The following is a 23,945-nucleotide window of genomic DNA, read 5'->3' on the forward strand; positions in this document are numbered from 1 at the left end:
TTAGTTTTCTGTTGCTGCCATAACAAATTACAAGAGATGTAGTAATTAAAACAATATCCTTTTATTATCTTACAGTTTTGTGGGTCAGAAATCCAGGGTACAGTGTGACCCAGCTGGGTTCTTTGCTTAGAATCTCACAAGGCTGATATCAGGATGTTAGATGGGCTGTGTTTCTTCCTGGGGATGGATCCATTTCCAAGCTCATTCTTGCTCATAGGTGAGTCCAGTTTCTTGCAGCTGTGGGACAGAGGCCACCCTTTCTTTGCTGGCTGTCGGCCAGGGGCCAGTGCTTGCTGCCAGAATCTGTCTGTATTCCTTCACATGCTTTCCGCTTTCTGCTTTCCTGGTGTCTCTTCCTCTCCACCCTCAGCAGCAATGGATCATGTTCCTCTCATACTTCACATTTCTCTGACACCAGGGAGAGAAAGTTCTCTGCTCTTAAGAACTTGTATGAGTAGTTTTGGTTAACCTGGAAAATTCACACTAAAGCCCCTGTTTTAAAGTTTGCAACCTTAATCCCATCTGCAAAATCACCCTTGCCATGTAATGTATTCACAGGTTCCAGGGATTAGGATGTGGACATCTTTTGAGTGCCATTCTGCCTACTAAAATGGCAGTAAAAACAACGAGCTCTCCCACGTCCTCTTTAGTCTCCCCCACTAGCCAGTTGGTGACCTTGATCTTTCTGTTTGCTCGTTGGATATGTTGGACCATGAAAGCTTAAAAAAAAGTCCCATCTGGATGTTTATACAGTGAGAGCTTGAACCTTTCTCACTTTCCTTCTTATTCTCTTTAATCTTTTCTCCTTCATTTAATTTTTGCTCAAATGTTTTCATTTTTTCTATTATATTTGTTTTCACTTTTTTTTTTCTCTTTTTGCTGCCATGTTTGTATGCAACTCAAGTGGCATGATTGGAAACATTTTTTCCACATCTCATTTAATTGTAATACCTAGCCTGAACTGATGTGAGGCTATTATTTATAGTTAATGTATATTGTATGTTTCACTACAGGATATTAATGTCTGATGATAGCATGATACTCTAACCCCCCAGAAAGAGTTGTATAACATATGGAATATCACCATATTACTTTCCTAAAATCTGAAAAATTTTGAGTTCCGTATCAGTCTGACCTCAGTTGTTTGGAAAAGACAGCTTCCTGAGTGCTGCAGTCTTACATTCCTGTGATAGGCCAGATGATTTTATGACCTTTTTTTTCTCTCTTTATGGTGATAGGTGTCAAATATTTGTTGAAAATTAAAATGAATCATATTTAACTGTGATTTGTTTAAAGTACTTTTGAAAATTGCCCACCCATTGTGCTAATAACACACATCACTTTTGAGAATTGATGTCACAGAGCTAGGCCAGAAAAATATAGTCTACAAGAATGTGTTGCCCAAACTATTGAGAAGCAAAATGTGCATGCACCACGGAGGAAGGAGACCTCTTTCTTTCAGGGATATGCTTGGTTTTCAGTTAACAAAAAAATTCTGGGCATTGTTCCAGAATTTAAATTTACAGTGTTGATAGCAACACATGAATTTGAAGGTTGGGAGACTGTGCTAATTGTAGTGGATTCCCATTAAGATGCACTGGACCTCGGGCTTCCCTGGTGGCGCAGTGGTTGAGAATCTGCCTGCCAATGCAGAAGCTACGGGTTTGAGCCCTGGTCTGGGAAGATCCCACATGCCTCGGAGCAGCTGGGCCCGTGAGCCACAACTGCTGAGCCTGCGCGTCTGGAGCCTGTGCTCCGCAGCAAGAGAGGCCGCGATAGTGAGAGGCCCGCGCACCGCGATGAAGAATGGCCCCCACTTGCCGCAACTAGAGAAAGCCCTCGCACAGAAAGGAAGACTCAACACAGCCATAAAAATAAATAAATAAATAAACCCAAAGTTTAAAAAAAAAAAAAAAGAAAAGAAAAAAAAAGATGCACTGGACCTCAGCTATGCTAGATACAAATTGTGATGGGAAAATGTACTGTATATATCTAGCAGCCTTGCTAATTTACTAATTTGTTTAATTTGTGATGCTAAAAATAATGCTTTTCTTGAGCTTTTTCTTTTATCTTGGATATAGCTCCTGTTAACACTTCATCTGGTTAATTACTTCACTTGATTTTTTTAAATTTATTTTATTTATTTATTTTTGGCTGCTTTGGGTCTTCGTTGCTGCGCACAGGCTTTCTCTAGTTGCAGCGAGCAGGGGGCTACTCTTTGTTGTGGCACGCGGGCTTCTCATTGTGGTGGCTTCTCTTGTTGCAGAGCACAGGCTCTAGGCGTGCGGGCTTCAGTAGTTGTGGCACACGGGCTTCAGTAGTTGTGGCTCGCGGGCTCTAGAGCACAGGCTCAGTAGTTGTGGCACACGGGCTTAGTTGCTCCGCGGCATGTGGGATCTTCCCGGACCAGGGCTTGAACCCGTGTCCCCTGCATTGGCAGGTGGATTCTTAACCACTGCGCCATCAGGGAAGCCCTTCACTTGATTTTTAAAAGGCTAAAGAAGGCTTATTCAAAAACAAACCTGTGGCGGACCTTTAAATTGTTAATTTGCAGAAATGTAACCGTTTATTTTCTGGCAGTGTTACACAATTAATATTTAAACTAAGAATCTCATATATTGGAGCTGTGCATGTGTTGACATAGAGTTAAATACCTCCAGAATAAGGGACAACCTATATATAAGAATCCCCTGTCCCCACCCCATCACTTCTGGAGTTTTACGAAATAAACTCCAGGTTAGTTATGTTAGCAATAAACCCCAGGCTCTTATATTTCTATCAGGAGTTATTAGGATCTGGCCCAGATTATGTTGTTTGGGTACCCTGAGGTGTATGCTAAGAGGATGAAAGTGGACTATGCACTTGTAGCTGTGTTTTATTTATGGTTCTCCATGATTGCAGTTTTTTGCCTGTGATACTCACCGAAGTACCAAAGCAGGGTGGGAGTGGTGTGCTTGCTGCCGTTGTTGCTGTTTTCACTGTTTTTTTCCATAACTCTCGTTGTCTGATTTTTGAACTGAAATAACCTTATTTAGATATCCAAGTACTCATTTAAATTAAAATATATCTACTGTAGCAAATTATCATTGCTTAAAATATGGCTAATTCAGACGTAGAGAATGGACTTGAGGACACGGGGAGGGGGAAGGGGAAGCTGGGACGAAGTGAGAGAGTGGCATGGACATATATCCATATATACAAACGTAAAATAGATAGCTAGTGGGAAGCAGCCGCACAGCACAGGGAGATCAGCTCGGTGCTTTGTGACCACCTAGAGGTGTGAGATAGGGAGGATGGGAGGGAGGGAGATGCAAGAGGGAAGAGATATGGGAACATAAGTATATGTATAACTGATTCACTTTGTTATAAAGCAGAAACTAACACACCATTGTAAAGCAATTATACTCCAATAAGGATGTTAAAAAAAATAAAAAGGTATGTGGTGCGGGCATTAAAAATATTACAATAAAAGATAAGACATAAGTAAAATATACTTATTTGAACACACACACATGCAAAAATATGGCTAATTCAATTTTATCATAAAGTTCTATAATAGCATTGCAAATTTGGTATTCTGACTTTCCTTTTCTTGGCTGATTTTTCTCTTTTATAAGTAAATAGAACATATAATGAAGAAATATTTCTTTCTACTTGTTCAGCACATATTCACTTCTTTTGGGTGTGGAGCACTTACGGGAATGGAACTTGTACTGTTTTCTTAGCCATTATGAATTTATTACCTATGAGTATTTCAAAGTCGTTTGAATCAAAATTGTTTAATTCTCTTAAAACCATTTATCTTTTTTCACATTCTACTATTTGTTAAAGCTTAAGTTGATCACCTAATGATAAAAGAAGCACTTCCTTGTTTTTGTCCAAAAAACTTTATCTTTTAAGCCTCACAATGTGTGTGTGGGGTTGGCAGAAATTATAGTTCTGGAGTTCTGTAATTTTATTAGTATTAAGCTGACCAGATAATTTATAACATGTTTTTATGTAACATTGTTACACTTTGGTCATATTCTTCTTCAGCCTTTGGGAATAAGGAATACTCCCTTTACCAGTGGTTCTCAAAGTTTGGTCTGAGGAACGCTGGAGGTCCCCCAAAGTTTTCAAGGGCCCACAGAGTGGACCAACTCTTTTTCAACTACAGATCTATGTGAAGTCAGACTATCTTTATACACTTCAACCAAAACAATATGTCTCAGTAGAATCCAATGGGCTTTTATTTAAGCCAGATAGTAAAGAGTTTTACAAAAAAGTAGAATAATGCCACTCTTGTCACTAATTATTTTTGTTTTAGAAAAGAGTTATTTTTCACAAAAGATACATATGTATGTTTTAACGTGCAGTTGGCACAATATTGTTATTTAAGATGCATTAACAAATATTTAAACGCTTCTCAATTTTAATTCTTAATAGGTAAGTGCTGTTAGATCCAACCCATATAAATAAAAGATCACTATGGTCCTCAGTAATTTTTAAGGGCTTTCAGGGGTTCCGAAACCCCCAAATTTGAGAAGATCTGCCTTATACACATTTCATAAGGCTTTCTAAACTTGTATTCCCTTGAAATCTCTTCTTTGAGTGCTAGCATCTGGGTATGTGAGGTTTATAACTATTTTCTGATACTTCTATTTAGTTTTTTGATCTAAAAAAAGACCAGAAAAGCAACGCTCTTGTTTTCTTATACCTTTCCAGGGATATTTGACTGGTTTAGGGAGTGGTGGTCTTGAGTGGTGAGGTTGCAGCAGATTACTGGGCCTGCAACTCTTGAAGTCATCAACGAGTAAAGGAAGGAGAATGACGAACAGCTACCTATTCACCGCTTACCTTTACCAAAATTCAACATTTTGCTATATTTGTTCTCTTCGACCTTCCTACCTCCTCCTTTTTATAAGAACTCTTATGATTATATTGGGCCCACCTGGATGGTCCCCTCATCTCAGATCTGCAAAATCCCTCATGCCATGTCATGTAACATGCAGGTTTCAGGGATTAAAAGGTAGACATCTCTGGAGAGGCCATTATTTTGCCTTACTATGGGTATACGTATCTTTAACTTTACTAGGTGTTAACACATCATTCTCCAAAGCTGTTTTACCAAGTTTTTCTTCCACTAGCCGGGCAAGAATTGGTCAGCTTCCTTGTCAACACCCGATATTATCAGACTTTTATATCCAGAGTAGTAAAAATATTAAAGGTTTTGTGCTTTTCCCTACTGTTAGTAAGGTTGATCGTCTTTTCATTTGTATATTGTCCTTTTGCGTAATCATTCTCTGATTACATTGTAAGAACCATTGTGCAAGTAAAACTTGGATTATTTTGGCTAAGAATATTTGCTCACATTTCTTCCCACTCCCATAGCTTTGTGCAGTCTTCTTGCAGTTTATTTCTGTGATTGACATTTTGCTAGCCAGAAATACTTAGTATTGTCCGCAAACTGAAAGACATTTATCAAGATGTAAAATAAAACCATTCTCAGACTTACTGATAGCTGAAATTAATCCAGAGACTTAGCAGAAAACTACTTGTATATAATGCTCTTCTTTGTAAGTGTATCCTTGGAGATTTAAAATGTATATGTACTCATTATGGTACACATGATTATAGCAAGGATATTGTTGCCTGTCGGTTGTCCTCAACAGAAACTCTGAGCTGCCTGATTTCAGTGCTGTCTGTATCTTTTCTAGCCTGAGCACTTCTTACAGTCTCTGACCTGATTTCCCCTCCTTCAGTATCATGTACTGTCTGCTCAGTCTATATTCAGTCCTTGATCCAGACTCATCTCTCCAACGCATAACTTGAGGAAAATTTCCCTGCAGATTTCATAACCGTTCTTCATTCACGGACCCCTTTTAGAATTTAAAAACAGTTATAGATCCTTTTCCAGTGGGTATTTGTACACATGCGTGCACACACACACACACACACACACACACAGAGTAATTATAGTCCCAGAGTGTTCATTGACCACATCTGTGGTCTATGTCTTCCAAATTAAAACATCTGACTTTCAGGATAAAGATGAAACCGATTAGCCCACACATCAAATCATGCTGGCCTTTATGATCTGATCCCTACATACCTGCTTCTTCAGATTAATTTCCTACTACTGTATCCTGTATAAACATTCCACTACTTGAAATTCTTCAAACATTCTGTGCTCTTATCAGTTGAAGCCAAATCTGAAAATCTGGCTATAGCATCCTGATATCTATTTCTGGATGTCTGATAACCATATTAATACGTAGAAGACTGCTCATGCCTTCCTTTGCCAAATGCTTTAGATGGCTTTCAGTGATTCTTTTTTAGTGTTTTCTCCTTCTTTGCTCTTAGTAGTTATTTATCAGTGTATCAGCTTTGAATAACTTTCATGCCAGCAGCCCTGGACAAGGAAAACCCTGTTTCTTCCATACCATGTGAAAACTTTGGGATAATTATTTGCTGATGATTGTCTTTTTTTTTTTTTTTTAATCTCGTTTCTTGATTCTGTGCAGTGTTCCACAAGTAATAGCTTTTTGGGTGTCTGACAGTGGGAAAAGTGAGAGCCAGTATAGTGTAGTGGTTATGAAAATGGGTTCTAAAGCCAGATGGACTGTATCAGTCAACCCGAGAGTTGCGAGTTTTGGAAAATGCATTGGAGAGTGGCTGAATTAAGGGTGTTTTTCTGACTCATGTAACCAAAAGTCCAGCAATATGTTTTCTTCAGTTGTGGTTTGATCTCAGCTCCAGCACCATTTATCTGTGATTATCTTGGCTGTGTCATTCTTTTTTTTTTTTTTTTTCCCTAGTATCCATGGCAGTCTTTTTTTTTTAAATTTTTATTTATTTATCTATTTATTTATTTATTTATGGCTGGGTTGGGTCTTCGTTTCTGTGCGAGGGCTTTCTCTAGTTGCGGCGAGCTGGGGCCACTCTTCATCGCGGTGCGCGGGCCTCTCACTATCGCGGCCTCTCTTGTTGCGGAGCACAGGCTCCAGATGCGCAGGCTCAGTAATTGTGGCTCACGGGCCTAGTTGCTCCGCGGCATGTGGGATCTTCCCAGACCAGGTCTCGAACCCGTGTCCCCTGCATTGGCAGGCAGATTCTCAACCACTGCGCCACCAGGGAAGCCCTGTGTCATTCTTTTTGAGGTGTCTTTTCTTCAGAATACTGTCTCTCACTGGAAAATAGCTGCCCTAATTCTAGGCTTCATACCCTATGTCAAACTATCCAAAAGTGCAGAGTATACTCTTGCTAAACCCTAGAACAGGAGCTTTAGAATTTACTTTATTTGAAACAACTTAGACTACATGCCAACCCCTGTGGCTAAGGAAAACTCATGTACTAATTGGCATATAGTGGGGCTAGTGCTCATCAGTAAAAACACTTGTCTTTGAATAAATAAATAAATTTAGCACGTTAAAATATGAGTATCTGGAGGACAAGAATATTTGAGATCAATCCCAGGGGCATAGATTCCCCTTACATACGTCATGCCTGGATTCATACTACTTAGATACAGCTTAATTGATTAAAAAAAAACTAACTGAATGGTTTAAGATACCACACTTAACTAGGCAGAACCTCATCTGAAAAATGTCTGCCTCTGAGGTTATGAATGTCGAGAAATGAGGAGAGTCTGAGATTTTACTCTACTTGCAAGCTAATATATTAGCCTGCTACAATTTATGTTTGCTGGCAGACACAAGACTTCTGATTCAGATATAAAGGATTTTGTTACTCATAGCAATAGCAGTAGCTGGAGTATTAGCATTTGCACTAGTTCCCTGAGCCCCTATCCCCGTGGACAGTTCGAAGAGGGCCTGACAATGCCTGTACATGCAGTGGGTTGCATTACAGAAAAGGAACGCATCAACCATGATTAGGGGAACTGAATTTTTTCAGTGTCCTCTAAGCAAATCTGCCTGACCTTTGCCTTGGACAGAGTCATTGTCTTTATTATACTGGACAGTAAATAAATCTGTACTTTGCTTTGGAGAGAGATACAGTTTCTGTCTTCCAAAACTATTTTCTACACAAACATCCTTGAAAAGATAGTCCAGAACAAAGGCTGTTTGTGCTTCTGCTTGTCAGGTATGTGTGAATGTGAGACCCCATAGAAAATTGTCTTCAGTAATAGCCTTCTTTCCTTTCTACTCCATCTTGGCTTCCGGAGGATTTTGCCATGAGTATGTCACTCCACTGGCCATTCTAATTAATCTGACCAACAGAAGCTGCATCAAATCTGTTTAATTTATGTCATACAGTATTTAATTAAGACTACTATTGGGCTTCCCTGGTGGCACAGTGGTTAAGAATCCGCCTGCCAATGCAGGGGACATGGGTTCGAGCCCTGGTCCGGGAAGATCCCACATGCCGCGGAGCAACTAAGCCCGTGCGCCACAGCTACTGAGCCTGCGCTCTAGAGCCCGCGAGCCACAACTACTGAGCCCACGTGCCACAACTACTGAGCCCACGTGCCACAACTACTGAAGCCTGCACGCCTAGAGCCTGTGCTCCGCAACAAGAGAAGCCACCGCAATGAGAAGCCCGCACACCGCAACGAAGAGTAGCCCCCGCTCACAGCAACTAGAGAAAGCCCACGCACAGCAACGAAGACCCAACACAGCCAAAAATAAAAATAAATAAATAAATTTATTAAAAAAAAAAGACTACTATCGACAGGATTCCCAGCAGCATGATGAGGCCAAACTCATCCTCCAGGGCTCCAGCCGTGCAACTCCAGGGTCCCAAACTAACTAATTGAACAAATCCCATATAATATCAGGGCCAATCTTAGAAAACCTGGTGCTTTCTCCTTAAGTTTGTGTATTGATCTTTCCACTTGGACTGAGGCATTAATCCAGGCATAGCAGGATATATTAGTGATTGTATATACTCTGCCTTGGCCCCAAAATTAGTAAGTCTAGTGCATTTCTGTCATCCATAATAGCCTTGGCCAGTGAGGTGAGGCTGACCTGAAAGCCTTCCAGGGTGTAGGTGGTATCACTGATCACTTCAGCTAAAGTCAGGGATAGATTTCACACCCCCTCTTCTAATTAGATGGCTCCTGTTGTAGGGAAAACTGCACACAGGGTGTGTATAAATAACAAGTCAGTTATGCCTCTGGGAAGCTCACCCAGGTAATGAGGGTAACCTCCTTTTATATAGGTTTCTGCAGTTTTCTGAGAGCTACATGATCTAGTGGCTGTGTTTCTAGAAGCAGTTGTAGCATTCCTTAAAACCTTCTGTGACTTCTCATTCTTAACAGAACCTATGAGTCCGTATGTGATCTGGCCTTTGCCCACCTTACAGCTTTATCTTGTCCTAGCCTTCCCCTCACTCTTTGCATTCTTTAATCCCCTTCTGTTTACCACACTCTCTCTTCCCACATAGTCCTTGCACAAGCTGGGCCCTCAATATAAAATGTGTTTCCCGCCAATCTCAGCCTAATTAATATCCATTTACCCTTTGTTGTCTCTATCCTCTCCTATCCTAATTATCCTATTATACTATATCTTGTACTTTTGAGGCATTAGGTACTGCTTCATAGCACTTGTCATAATTGTAGTTTACACCTATTAGAGTTGTTTCATTAGTGTCTAGTCATTAATAAACTATGCTCTATGATGGCTGGGAATGCATGTGTTTTTACTTATCTTTATATTCCTGCCTCTTCCTAGCACAGTCTGTGGGGTAGTCAGAGATTCAGTAAATATTTATGAAACGAATGAATTTTGTAGTGTATTTAAAATTAAGAGTTTAGAAAGGATATTAGTGTCAAGCCCTTGGGCAGTCATCCCTTAATCATCAGAGACCTCTCACTGTAGTTGGCTGTAGCTTGATTGACCAGGAAAGGAGACTGAGTACAGGATGGTGTAATCAGCAAAGGAAGCAGCCAGTAGGATAGACCAAAGAGGCTTCTGAAGCATTCAGGAAGACACACCTGCAGGCTAAAGAATGTGGCATTTGCTTCCTTGAAATCAGCAGCAGTCCACCAAATGGGCAGGCAACAATTAATCAAAAGGTGACTTAATTTGTAACTAAACCCCAGGCTGCTTAGAAGCCTTAATAGAGAAGTCCTACTAGGAGCCAGGGTATAAGAAATGGAGGTCAGGTGATTCTGTTCCTCAGCTGGTTCCTCCAGGGGTTCAAGGTTGGGAAGGCCTCGGGGTAATGCCTGGGAATTGGGGATGTACAGTCAAATGAAGAGTAGTGACAGTGTTCACACGAAGCTGCCATTCCAAATTTACCTGGAAGTTTTAAAATTTCATTTGTGCTTTTATTATTATTTTTTTATTAAGGGGGTTCCTTATTATTTATTAGGGTAGTGAAAACACTCAGTGTTTACTTTCAATCATTTCCCCACTTGACTGTAAGCTGCTCAAAGTCAGGAGCCCTACTTATTCCCTGTGTCCCAGTTCCGTAGCACAGCGCCTGGTAGGTACTGAGTACTGACTCCGTGAAGTTTTGTTCTGTGAGCTCTGGAGAAAGGCTGCTAGTTTCAACCAAGCTCTGCCTCCTCTTGCTGTATAACCTTGGGCGTTTACTGAATCTCCCCTAGCTTCAGCGTCCTCCTGGGGATAATAAGGATCACCCATTCTCTTGAGAACTATGCCATAATGGATGGGAAACACTTAGGAAGTGCCTGGCACGTATTTAGTCCTCAGTAAATATTAGCTTTTATTTTTAGATACATAACTTCACATCCTCCCTACATTTTGATAAGAGTTTGGGAATCTCAAAATCAGTTGGAACATTAACAGCAATGTTAGTGCAGATAATTAGTGGTAATTGCAAGTCAAGAGGCTCACCTGGGTTGTTCTTTTTCAAGTGGTGACTTAAGGATCCAGAATCCTCTCTTGTGGTTCTGTCTGTGCCCTAGAGCATCCTTAGAATTCTAACTGGAATTCCAGCCCTCCCCCCACCCCACCCCCATCCAGCTGGGCAGTGAGTGGAGAGGGTATATAGGATCATGTTGGCAGATTTAAGGGCCTAATTCTAGCAGTGATAGAATTCCCTTCTGCTGCTGTTCTCTTGGCCAGCATTCAGTCACATAGCCCCCCCCTAGATTGCTAGAGGACTGGAAAACATCTTCCTAGGAAATGGTATGAAGGACTCAATATATTTCTCTTGGCACAGATTTCATTAATGATTACCAAATATCCATGAGCAGCTTGAAATAATATCATTTTCATTGCATTTAATCCAGTTTTATTAATGTTGTTGTTATTTTCATTACGCTTGTTTTCACAGATTGCCTTGTATGGCCATGTCCTGCCTGTGGGTAAATTCATTTTGACAGCTGGAAGAACAGTAGGAAGGCTGGCAAAAACAAGGGACCTGCCTCCAGACAGGCACCATGAAACTGTTGAAGCTGTTTTATGTCTTAGAAACCATAAGAACTGCCGAGATATTTCTTTATGAAATCTATTGACTTCTCATTAAACTCTCTTTTGATTTAATTGTAGGTTTAAACAGATCCCAGTTTAGGCATTAACAAGCTCCAACAGCTTCATATTTGACTTTGAGATTCTAGTTATCTAAAGCTTTGTCTAGTAGGTTACATATGGTACCTCTTGCCTGTTTGTTGTTTGATGAGCTTTTAGCAGTTATTTCTCAAGAGGCTTGTGCTCCAGAGGTCAGATGTTATCTCTATTCTTACACTAAGGCAATTGACCATGTCGGTTTGACATCCGCTGGTTCGGCATGACTTTTAGTCATTCTTTATTCTCTATATTCTTAATTCATTTGATGAAGAGGGTTTTGGATTCCCCAGGCTAAGAAACAAAAGTGGCTGAGTGTCCTCCTTATTGCTTTTAGACCTGAGGGATTATGAGATGCATTACAACTCCATTAGGCTCAAGGCAATTTAATGACTTGCACATTCCAAATCTTAAGAACATATAAAACAACTAGGACAGTAACAGTTTAAGTAGGACATTTCCTTGCTAAACACTGAGAAGTAGCAGCGTTAGACTGAGCTGTAATGGAGCTAAACTCTACTCCTACACCTTGACCTTGGCAATCACTTAAGACTCTGAAAATATTTGTAGTGATTGGCTAGTTTACCTTTGAGTCTTACCAAGTGCTTTTCTTGTATATCATCAAAAGTATATGTGAAACGTTGATGGTTAGTTACATGTGCAGAAACAGATGTGGGTCATGAGGTTGTGTTAATACTGCCACCTCTTAGGGACGTGTGCTGTTGTTAATACTAGCCCCTGTTGCGGGGTGTCTGGTCTGGGAGCCAGAGGCACAAGACTTGGGTACAGGCCTTAAGTTTTCTCCTCCTTACTTTTGGAGAGCTGTAAATCTAGATCGTAAAACTGCAGTATGCCTGCTGGGTGATCTTGTATAAGGATTCATGGTATTAGGATTAAAAGCTCATGTGATGGAATACATTTCCCTTTAAGCCATATTCTTTCATATTATCTGTGTCAAGAACTCCTGAAAAAGGGCTAAAGCTGAAGTCCAAGTGTTGTAACTTTTTTATCCGTGGTTTCCAAGTAGCTCTTTATTCGGCTGTATTTAACGACCACATCTAGGAGCTGTTTCAACAGACTGTGTGTAACTAATATTGTCTTAAAGGGATTTGTTGATCAGCATGAAACTTTTACCCTCCAGTAAGATGTCAAGGGCATATTTTTGTCAGTGGGACCTTTATGGACCTTGGCTGGAACCCGAGGTTTCAGAAGGAAGGATAATGTTGTTTTTCTTTGATTTATTTATTTTTTTCTCTATGGTTGTATTTTCGTGTTTTACATGTGCCTAGCAGCTCTGCGCACAGTTTTATTGACTTCTAAACTAAGCAAATAAAACAAACTCTGGTGGTATAAAGTGCTAAGAGAGCGAGCCGCGGGGAGCACATTATACCAAGGCTCTTCACTCACTCAGCTCTGGCTGCCAATTTGCTTTCAAGTGCAATTCAGGAAGCTGGTTATGGTCGATCGAGCCCTAAGTAATCTAGGCCTTTTTCACCTTAGAAATTAGCTCCTTCTTTTTATACCATCCCCATAATTAATCATGGCCCATCATTCTCATGTCTTATGGAAGAAGGTTCTGCAAATACATTATTCGATGGACTCTTCCTACAACATTGTCCCCCTTGTTTATAACGAGTGGAAGTGTAGACGAGTGGTTAGGAGCTGGACTTTTTTGAGAAGTGGGGTTCAAAATTCAGTTTTACTACATAATAGCTGTGGGATGTTAGTCAACATACTACAACCAGTGGTATTGTTAATAAGCGCAAACACAGAACACAAGTATATATCAGGTAGTTTTGTAAGTTTTAACAAATATTAATTCTTTCACTTATCATTCCCAACCCTGCCCTGCAGGTATAACTATTTTCCCCATTTTGAAGGTGAGGAAACTGAGAAAAAATACTGGATATTAAAGTCTTCCCGTTTAAATGTTAATCTTACCTAAGAACACCCTCACAGAAACACCCAGAATAATATTGGACCAAATACCCGGATACCCGGTGGCCCAGTCAAGTTGACACTTGAAATTAACCATCACAATATCATAATTCATATGATAAATATATTTTCCCATGAAGTACAAGCTTCTTAGGAGAGTGATCATGTCTAATTTATTTATTTATTTATTTTTTAAATAGGTCTTTATTGGAGTATAATTGCTTCACAATACCGTGTTAGTTTCTGTTGCACAACAAAGCGAATCAGCCATATGCATACACATGTCCCCATATCCCCTCCCTCTTGAGCCTCCCTTGCATCCTCCCTATCCCACCCCTCCAGGTCATCGCAAAGCACCAAGCCCATCTCCCTGTGCTATGCTGCTGCTTCCCACCAGCCAACTATTTTACATTCGGTAGTGTATATATATCGATGCTACTCTCACTTCGCCCCAGCTTCGCCCTCCGACCCCATGTCATCATATCCATTCTCTATATCTACCTCTTTATTCCCGCCCTGCAGCTAGGTTCATCAGTACCATTTTTTTTTTTTTTAGATTCCATATAACCCAGCAATCCCACTACTGGGCATATACCCTGAGAAAACCATAATTCAAAACGAGTCATGTACCACAGTGTTCACTGCAGCACTATTTACAATAGCCAGGACATGGAAGCAACCTAAGTGTCCATCGACAGATGAAGGGATAAAGAAGATGTGGCACATATATACAATGGAATATTACTCAGCCATAAAAAGAAACGAAATTGAGTTATTTGTAGTGAGGTGTATGGACCTAGAGTCTGTCATGCAGAGTGAAGTAAGTCAGATAGAGAAAAGCAAATACCGTATGCTGACGCATATATATAGAATCTAATTTATTTTTGATAGTTCAGGGGTTTATTTTCACCTGAGATAATATTGTTAAAGTCTACGTGTGGATGTATATATGTATATGTGTGTGTATGTATATTGTTTTCATTTTAAAATCATCCATTTCCTCCATGCAGAAAAGTACATTGCTTTTTTTGCTTATTTTGGGGAAGGAGTATCTTTAACTCCTAGATTCCTGGGAATGTGGGCATCCATGAGGGATTTTGATCAATGACTCTAGTTTGCTCCAGATGTGACGGATGTCAGGTGGGGATGTGCCTAAAAGTCATCTACATGAGTGTTTGCTCTAAGGCTGAGACCCAATAGAACACTCTTCTGTCAAATGTATATTTGACCAGAAGGTGAGTTTTTTTAAGTTCACTTTTATAATTGGAAGAATTCAGTCAAAATCCACACTTTTACTACTCTACTGTCAATTTCAATGTCTCTATTTTTGTTGTTAAAAAAGGAGAGGAAATGATACTTTCTGTTTGTAAAACTCTTCATGTTTTATGATGCTCTTATCCCTGCAACAGCATCTAGTTATTTTGCGCTTAATGAGGCCATGACGCTTGGAGGAAATGGCATCTAAAACAGAAATTTTCTAGCATCTGAGCAAGAAACTCTGACCATGAAAACCATGGAGCATGCGCAGTGAAAACGCACAGGTTGCTGATGACCCTCTGCACGGGGCGCTCGACTAGTAGGGGAAAATTTAAGGGAAAACAGCTCTTAGAGTGCATGTGCGGTGGCTTCAGGTGACACATGCCCAGGACCGGGATCTGATGCGACCTGGTGCAGTCCAGGCCACACCTCAACCCTTGCCTCAGTGAATATTCCACCCCTAATCAAAAAGACCCCCACCCATTCAAAGGCCTAAAAATAAGATAAAAAGGGGGATCAACAACCCTGCAGGGGGCCCCTCACTCCTGAGGAGGCCCACACTCTTCTTCTTCTAGTGCGTAACTTTTGCTTCCGCCCTAAACTGCTTCTTTGTTCTCTTTGCTCCTCAGCCTTAGTGTGTGTGTGTGTGTGTGTGTGTGTTTCTTCCTTTGTGTTTTGTGTTTCTTCCTTTGTGTTCCTCACACAGATTCTTTTGGATGAGTTGCACAAGAGCCTGGACTTCTGATAAAGCTTTGCCTGTATCACCAGTTCATGAATTTTCCAAACTTAAATATGGTAGGTTTATACCCATGGTGAGAAGAAACAGCATATCAGCTCTTGTCGAGGTGCAATTGTTTTTTTGTTTTTTTGTTTTTCACACACACACACACACACTGTATTTTATTTTTACAAGAGATAAATAGACTGACACCAAGCATTGTACATGGATGACCACAACAAAAGCAACAATGATTGCAATTACCAAACATGAAACACACTCATACTATGTCATAATATTGACATTCAGTCCAGTAATCCTCCACTGTAACAGCTCCTTTACCTTGCAGTGAAAATTGATTTGTATATTCTTTGCCTCTGAGTCCTTGTGGGATTTTTTCTTTTTTTTTAAATTCAGACAGAAAGTCACAAAAATTATACTCATCCTCATCAGTTCACTCAGTCCCATGTAATTCATTTTTTTTTCATCTTGATCTTTTGTTAGCACTTTTATGAATTCATCAGTTTTCCATTAGAGTTCTGAAAATGCTTATTCATTCAGTTCAGCAGTACAGTCAGTTACCAGAAACCTGTACTTGTCAGAGTCTTTTCCATGAATTTCTTGAAGATGAAACCCTTTTATAGGAACATATTTGCAAAATCATCAGAGTACACCCAGAACTGTCTGTAAATGACAAAAGACTTAAAAATGACCACGGTTAAAGATTTGATGAAAGTTCATAATAATGCAGTTGACAAGAAAATTAGTTATTTCTGAGATATACATTTTAAAGTAATAACTAGGATTATTACTTATAACATTATACCAGAACATATAAGATTTTTAGAAATTTCATGTAATGTCTGAAATATTTATATTAACATATTTCGATACCTATTTCCATACAAATACAAATATAAGATTTTTAGAAATTTCATGTAATGTCTGAAACATTTATATTAACATATTTCCATACAAATAACCCAATGAAAGTTTAGTATTAGTTGTTTTGTTTGTTTTTTTATACTGCAGGTTCTTATTAGGCATCAATTTTATACACATCAGTGTATACATGTCAATCGCAATCGCCCAATTCAGCACACCACCATCCCCACCTCACCGCAGTTTTCCCCCCTTGGTGTCCATATGTCCATTCTCTACATCTGTGTCTCAACTTCTGCCCTGCAAACTGGCTCATCTGTACCATTTTTCTAGGTTCCACATACATGCATTAATATACGATATTTGTTTCTCTCTTTCTGACTTACTTCACTCTGTATGACAGTCTCTAGATCCATCCACGTCTCAACAAATGACTCAATTTCGTTCCTTTTTATGGCTGAGTAATATTCCATTGTATATATGTACCACAACTTCTTTATCCATTCGTCTGTTGATGGGCATTTAGGTTGCTTCCATGACCTGGCTATTGTAAATAGTGCTGCAATGAACATTCGGGTGCATGTGTCTTTTTGAATTACGGTTTTCTCTGGGTATATGCCCAGTAGTGGGATTGCTGGGTCATATGGTAATTCTATTTTTAGTTTTTTAAGGAACCTCCATATTGTTCTCCATAGTGTCTGTATCAATTTACATTCCCACCAACAGTGCAAGAGGGTTCCCTTTTCTCCACACCCTCTACAGCATTTGTTGTTTGTAGATTTTCTGATGATGCCCATTCTAACAGGAGTGAGGTGATACCTCATTGTAGTTTTGATTTGCATTTCTCTAATAATTAGTGATGTTGAGCATCTTTTCATGTGCTTCGTGGCCGTCTGTATGTCTTCTTTGGAGAAATGTCTATTTAGGTCTTCTGCCCATTTTTGGATTGGGGTGTTTGTTTCTTTGATATTGAGCTGAATGAGCTGTTTATATATTTTGGAGATTAATCCTTTGTCCGTTGATTCATTTGCAAATATTTTCTCCCATTCTGAGGGTTGTCTTTTCGTCTTGTTTATGGTTTCCTTTGCTGTGCAAAAGCTTTGAAGTCTCATTAGGTCCCACTTGTTTATTTTTGTTTTTATTTCCATTCCTCTAGGAGGTGGATCAAAAAAGATCTTGCTGTGATTTATGTCAAAGAGTGTTCTTCCTATGTTTTCCTCTAAGAGTTTTATAGTGTCCAGTCTTATATTTAGGTCTCTAATCCATTTTGAGTTTATTTTTGTGTATGGTGTTAGGGAGTATTCTAATTTCATTCTTTTACATGTAGCTGTCCAGTTTTCCCAGCACCACTTATTGAAGAGACTGTCTTTTCTCCATTGTATATCCTTGCCTCCTTTGTCATAGATTAGTTGACCATAGGTGCGTGGGTTAATCTCTGGGCTTTCTATCTTGTTCCATTGATCTATGTTTCTGTTTTTGTGCCAGTACCATATTGTCTTGATTACTGTAGCTTTGTAGTATAGTCTGAAGTCAGGGAGTCTGATTCCTCCAGCTCCATTTTTTTGCCTCAAGACTGCTTTGGCTATTCGGGGTCTTTTGTGTCTCCATACAAATTTTAAGATGATTTGTTCTAGCTCCGTAAAAAATGCCATTGGTAATTTGATAGGGATTGCATTGAATCTGTAGATTGCTTTGGGTAGTATACTCATTTTCACAATGTTGATTCTTCCAATCCAAGAACATGGTATATCTCTCCATCTGTTGGTATCATCTTTAATTTCTTTCATCAGTGTCTTAGAGTTTTCTGCATACAGGTCTTTTGTCTCCCTAGGTAGGTTTATTCCTAGGTATTTTATTCTTTTTGTTGCAATGGTAAATGGGAGTGTTTCCATAATTTCTCTTTCAGATTTTTCATCATTAGTGTATAGGAATGCAAGAGATTTCTGTGCATTAATTTTGTATCCTGCAACTTTACCATATTCATTAATTAGCTCTAGCAGTTTTCTGGTGGCAGTTTTAGGATTCTCTATGTATAGTATCATGTCATCTGCAAACAGTGACAGTTTTACTTCTTCTTTTCCAATTTGTATTCCTTTTATTTCTTTTTCTTCTCTGATTGCCGTGGCTAGGACTTCCAGAACTATGTTGAATAATAGTGGTGATAGTGGACATCCTTGTCTCGTTCCTGATCTTAGAGGAAATGCTTTCATTTTTTCACCATTGAGAATGATGTTTGCTGTGGGTTTGTCATATATGGCCTTTATTATGTTGAGGTAGGTTCCCTCTATGCCCACTTTCTGGAGAGTTTTTATCATAAATGGGTGTTGAATTTTGTCAAAAGCTTTTTCTGCATCTATTGAGATGATCATATGGTTTTTATTCTTCAATTTGTTAATATGGTGTATCACATTGATTGATTTGCGTATATTGAAGAATCCTTGCATCCCTGGGATAAATCCCACTTGATCGTGGTGTATGATCCTTTTAATGTGTTGTTGGATTCTGTTTGCTAGTATTTTGTTGAGGATTTTTGCATCTATATTCATCAGTGACATTGGTCTGTCATTTTCTTTTTTTGTAGTACCTTTGTCTGGTTTTGGTATCAGGGTGATGGTGGCCTCATAGAATGAGTTTGGGAGTGTTCCTTCCTCTGCAATTTTTTGGAAGAGTTTGAGAAGGATGGGTGTTAGCTCTTCTCTAAATGTTTGATAGAATTCACCTGTGAAGCCATCTGGTCCTGGACTTTTGTTTGTTGGAAGATTTTTCATCACAGTTTCAATTTCATTACTTGTGATTGGTCTGTTCATATTTTCTGTTTCTTCCTGATTCAGTCTTGGAAGGTTATACTTCTCTAAGAATTTGTCCATTTCTTCCAGGTTGTCCATTTTATTGGCATAAAGTTGCTTGTAGTAGTCTCTTAGGATGCTTTGTATTTCTGCGGTGTCTGTTGTAACTTCTCCTTTTTCATTTCTGATTTTATTGATTTGAGTCCTCTCCCTCTTTTTCTTGATGAGTCTGGCTAATGGCTTATCAATTTTGTTTATCTTCTCAAAGAACCAACTTTTAGTTTTATTGATCTTTGCTATTGTTTTCTTTGTTTCTATTTCATTTATTTCTGCTCTGATCTTTATGATTTCTTTCCTTCTGCTAACTTTGGGTTTTGTTTGTTCTTCTTTCTCTAGTTTCTTTAGGTGTAAGGTTAGATTGTTTACTTGAGCTTTTTCTTGTTTCTTTAGGTAGGCTTGTATAGCTATAAACTTCCCTCTTAGAACCGCTTTTGCTGCATCCCATAGGTTTTGGGTCATCGTGTTTTCATTGTCATTTGTCTCTAGGTATTTTTTTTATTTCCTGTTTGATTTCTTCAGTGATCTCTTGGTTATTTAGTAACGTATTGTTTAGCCTCCATGTGTTTGTCTTTTTTACGTTTTTTTCCCTGTAATTCATTTCTAATCTCATAGCGTTGTGGTCAGAAAAGATCCTTGATATGATTTCAATTTTCTTAAATTTACTGAGGCTTGATTTGTGACCGAAGATGTGATCTATCCTGGAGAATGTTCCGTGCGCACTTGAGAAGAACGTGTAATCTGCTGTTTTTGGATGGAATGTCCTATATGTATCAATTAAATCTAACTGGTCTATTGTGTCATTTAAAGCTTCTGTTTCCTTATTTATTTTCATTTTGGATGATCTGTCCATTGGTGTAAGTGAAGTGTTAAAGTCCCCCACTATTATTGTGTTACTGTCGATTTCCTCTTTTATAGCTGTTAGCAGTTGCCTTATGTATTGAGGTGCTCCTATGTTGGGTGCATATATATTTATAATTGTTATATCTTCTTCTTGGATTGATCCCTGGATCATTATGTAGTGTCCTTCCTTGTCTCTTGTAACATTCTTTATTTTAAAGTCTATTTTATCTGATATGAGTATAGCTACTCCAGCTTTCTTTTCATTTCCATTTGCATGGAATATCTTTTTCCATCCCCTCACTTTCAGTCTGTATGTGTCCCTAGGTCCAAAGTGGGTCTCTTGTAGACAGCATATATATGGGTCTTGTTGTTGTATCCATTCAGCCAGTCTATGTCTTTTGGTTGGGGCATTTAATCCATTCACGTTTAAGGTAATTATCGATATGTATGTTCCTATGACCATTTTCTTAATTGTTTTGGGTTTGTTTTTGTAGGTCCTTTTCTTCTCTTGTGTTTCCCACTTAGAGAAGTTCCTTTAGCATTTGTTGTAGAGCTGGTTTGGTGGTGCTGAATTCTCTTAGCTTTTGCTTGTCTGTAAAGCTTTTGATTTCTCCATCAAATCTAAATGAGATCCTTGCCGGGTAGAGTAATCTTGGTTGTAGGTTCTTCCCTTTCATCCCTTTAAGTATATCATGCCACTCCCTTCTGGCTTGCAGAGTTTCTGCTGAGAAATCAGCTGTTAACCTTATGGGAGTTCCCTTGTATGTTATTTGTCGTTTTTCCCTTGCTGCTTTCAATAATTTTTCTTTGTCTTTAATTTTTGCCACTTTGATTACTATGTGTCTCGGCGTATTTCTCCTTGGGTTTATCCTGTATGGGACTCTCTGCGCTTCCTGGACTTGGGTGGCTATTTCCTTTCCCATGTTAGGGAAGTTTTCGACTATAATCTCTTCAAATATTTTCTCTGGTCCTTTCACTCTCTCTTCTCCTTCTGGGACCCCTATAATGTGAATGTTGTTGCCTTTAATGTTGTCCCAGAGGTCTGTTAGGCTGTCTTCATTTCTTTTCATTCTTTTTTCTTTAGTCTGTTCCGCAGCAGTGAATTCCACCATTCTGTCTTCCAGGTCACTTATCCGTTCGTCTGCCTCGGTTATTCTGCTATTGATTCCTTCTAGTGTAGTTTTCATTTCAGTTATTGTATTGGTCATCTCTGTTTGTTTGTTCTTTAATTCTTCTAGGTCTTTGTTAATCATTTCTTGCATCTTCTCAATCTTTGCCTCCATTCTTATTCCGAGGTCCTGGATCATCTTCACTATCATTATTCTGAATTCTTTTTCTGGAAGGTTGCCTATCTCCACTTCATTTAGTTGTTTTTCTGGGGTTTTTTCTTGTTCCTTCATCTGGTACATAGCCCTCTGCCTTTTCATCTTGTCTATCTTTCTGTAACTGTGGTTTTTGGTCCACAGGCTGCAGGATTGTAGTTTTTCTTGCTTCTGTTGTCTGCCCTCTGGTGGTTGAGGCTATCTAAGAGGCTTGATGGGAGGCTCTGGTGGTGGGTAGAGCTGACTTTTGCTGTGGCGGTCAGAGCTCAGTAAAACCTTAATCCACTTGACTGTTGATGGGTGGGGCTGGGTTCCCTCCCTGTTGTTGTGGCGGTCAGAGCTCAGTAAAACCTTAATCCACTTGACTGTTGATGGGTGGGGCTGGGTTCCCTCCCTGTTGGTTGTTTTGCCTGAGGCAACCCAACACTGGAGCCTACCCGTGCTCTTTGGTGGGGTTAATGGCAGACTCTGGGAGGGCTCACGCCAAGGAGAACTTCCCAGAACCTCTGCTGCCAGTGTCCTTATCCCCACGGTGAAACAGAGCCACCACTCGGCTCTGCAGGGGACCTCCCAACACCAGCAGGTAGGTCTGGTTCAGTCTCCCCCAGGGTCACTGCTCCTTCCCCTGGGTCCCGATGCACACATTACTTTGTGTGTGCCCTCCAAGAGTGGGGTCTCTGTTTCCCCCAGTCCTGTCAAAGTCCTGCAATCAATTCCCCCTAGGCTTCAAAGTCTGATTCTCTAGGAATTCCTCCTCCCGTAGCCGGACCCCCAGGTTGGGAAGCCTGACGTGGGGCTCAGAACCTTCACTCCAGTGGGTGGACTTCTGTGGTATAAGTGTTCGCCAGTCTGTGAGCCACCCACCTAGCAGTTATGGGATTTGATTTTACTCTGATTGCGCCCCTCCTACCGTCTCACTGTGGCTTCTCCTCTGTCCTTGGACGTGGGGTATCCTCCTTGGTGAAGTCCAGGGTCTTCCTGTCAATGATTGTCCAGCAGCCAATTGTGATTCTGGTGCTCTCGCAAGAGGGAGTGAGAGCATGTCCTTCTACTCCGCCATCTTGGTTAATCCCCCTCGAGGTGCAATTGTTGCAGAGGTTTGAGATGGAATAAATACTGTGGCCCATTATGTCCACTCTACTGTGGTAAAGAATGCTTGTGCTAATTTATGGAGATTCTTGATCTAGACTTCTGGCTCTGTACATAGCACCAAGAAGCAGACACTGCTCCCTGAAGGCTCATGCTGCATGTCAACAAAAGAGTTTCTACTGATACCTCCTCTCCTGTTAGGATCATTCTGTGAGAGAAACTCTTCCAAAGGCCCCTGAGGCTCCTTTCTGCCTTAGGGCCTCTGAACTTAATATTCTCTTCCCCAGAAACTCTTGACCCAGATCTTCTTGAGGCAGGTCCTTTTCTGTTGTTTAGAAATCAGCTCAAATACTTACTTTTCAGAGACTCCTTTTCAGGCCACAAACTAAAACAGCACTTGCTGTCACTTCAGCTGTTTTAGCAGAACACTCTCACGCTCTTTGTGTATCTGTTGTCTGTCTCCATCTCACCATTGGAATGGAAGATCCAGAAGGAGGGAGCTTGCCTTTGTATTTGGTGCCACTATATCTCTATATCTATAGCCACATGTACTCCGTATATATGTATATAGATATAGTAGGTGCTTTAAAAATATTTGTTGAATGAATTGGCACTCAGAAAACAGAGCCACCTCATGGTTTCCATTTACAGCTATTTACAAGTAATAAGAGCAGCAACAACACCACCCTGTAACATGTTTTGGGGGCAGTGTGCCAGGAACCATATATGCCTCAACACAGTGCTTTATCTACATTTTGAGGTCTCATGTCGACCTAAGAAATAATCTTAAAATTTAGACCCTATCATTATCCCCATTTTATAGATGGACAAACTAAGGTACAGAAAGGTTCCTACCACTTGGCAAAGCTCACATAGCTGGTATGTGGCAAAGCTGGGACTGAGATGCATGCAGTCTGATTCTTAAGTCTTCACAGCTAACTATATATTTCAGGTCCAGAGGTGTTTTTCTCTGGATCATGACACAGTTTCTGAGTTTTGCTTTTATATGAATGATTAGGAACACTTGATGTTTGGAAGTTTGATGTGCTGTGATAGTTTTAGAATTCCATTCTGAGTTTTATTGAATGACAGAGTCTCTGAAGGTGGCTCTTTTTTCCCATTTAGACTCTGTATTCCATGTTCTTAAGCTTTTGTGGGTGGTGCAAATGGTAATTGTTATTATTCAAGGCATATGAGGAAGCAAATGTTTCCTATATTCTGTTGTCTGTTGGCAAAATTTTTCTGTTTACATATATCAATTATTTATACAAGACATTTCTTTTTGAGGCTTGTAGTAGTGTTGTCTCATTGACTAAAAGTTTCTTTTCAGTTGTTATAACTGTCAAATTTGGTTCAGTCAGGGACTTTAGGAAGAATTTACCTATGATCTTCACATACATTAACCAAGGGTAACATATTCTGTTAAAAATCCCTCAGATGTTGAGACATTTGCCATTTTTGTGTCGTATGTAAGTAGCAGGGTCCTAGAGTGGTGACTCCATTTGAATGATAATGTGAAATGAAAAATGTCCTACAGTTGACTCATGAAATCATCGAATGCCCTAATCTTTTGTGGAGC

The 23,945-nt window shown here is 39.8% G+C and overlaps 1 protein-coding gene across 8 annotated transcripts in view; it reads left to right on the forward strand.

Annotated features, from left to right (window-relative positions):
- NAV3 (neuron navigator 3) overlaps positions 1-23,945 on the forward strand; it is a 1,129,181-nt gene that overhangs the window by 415,031 nt on the left and 690,205 nt on the right. The window lies entirely within an intron of this gene.

This window comes from Balaenoptera borealis, assembly GCF_965194805.1.
Source record: "Balaenoptera borealis genome assembly, chromosome: 13".
Lineage (NCBI taxonomy): Eukaryota > Metazoa > Chordata > Mammalia > Artiodactyla > Balaenopteridae > Balaenoptera > Balaenoptera borealis.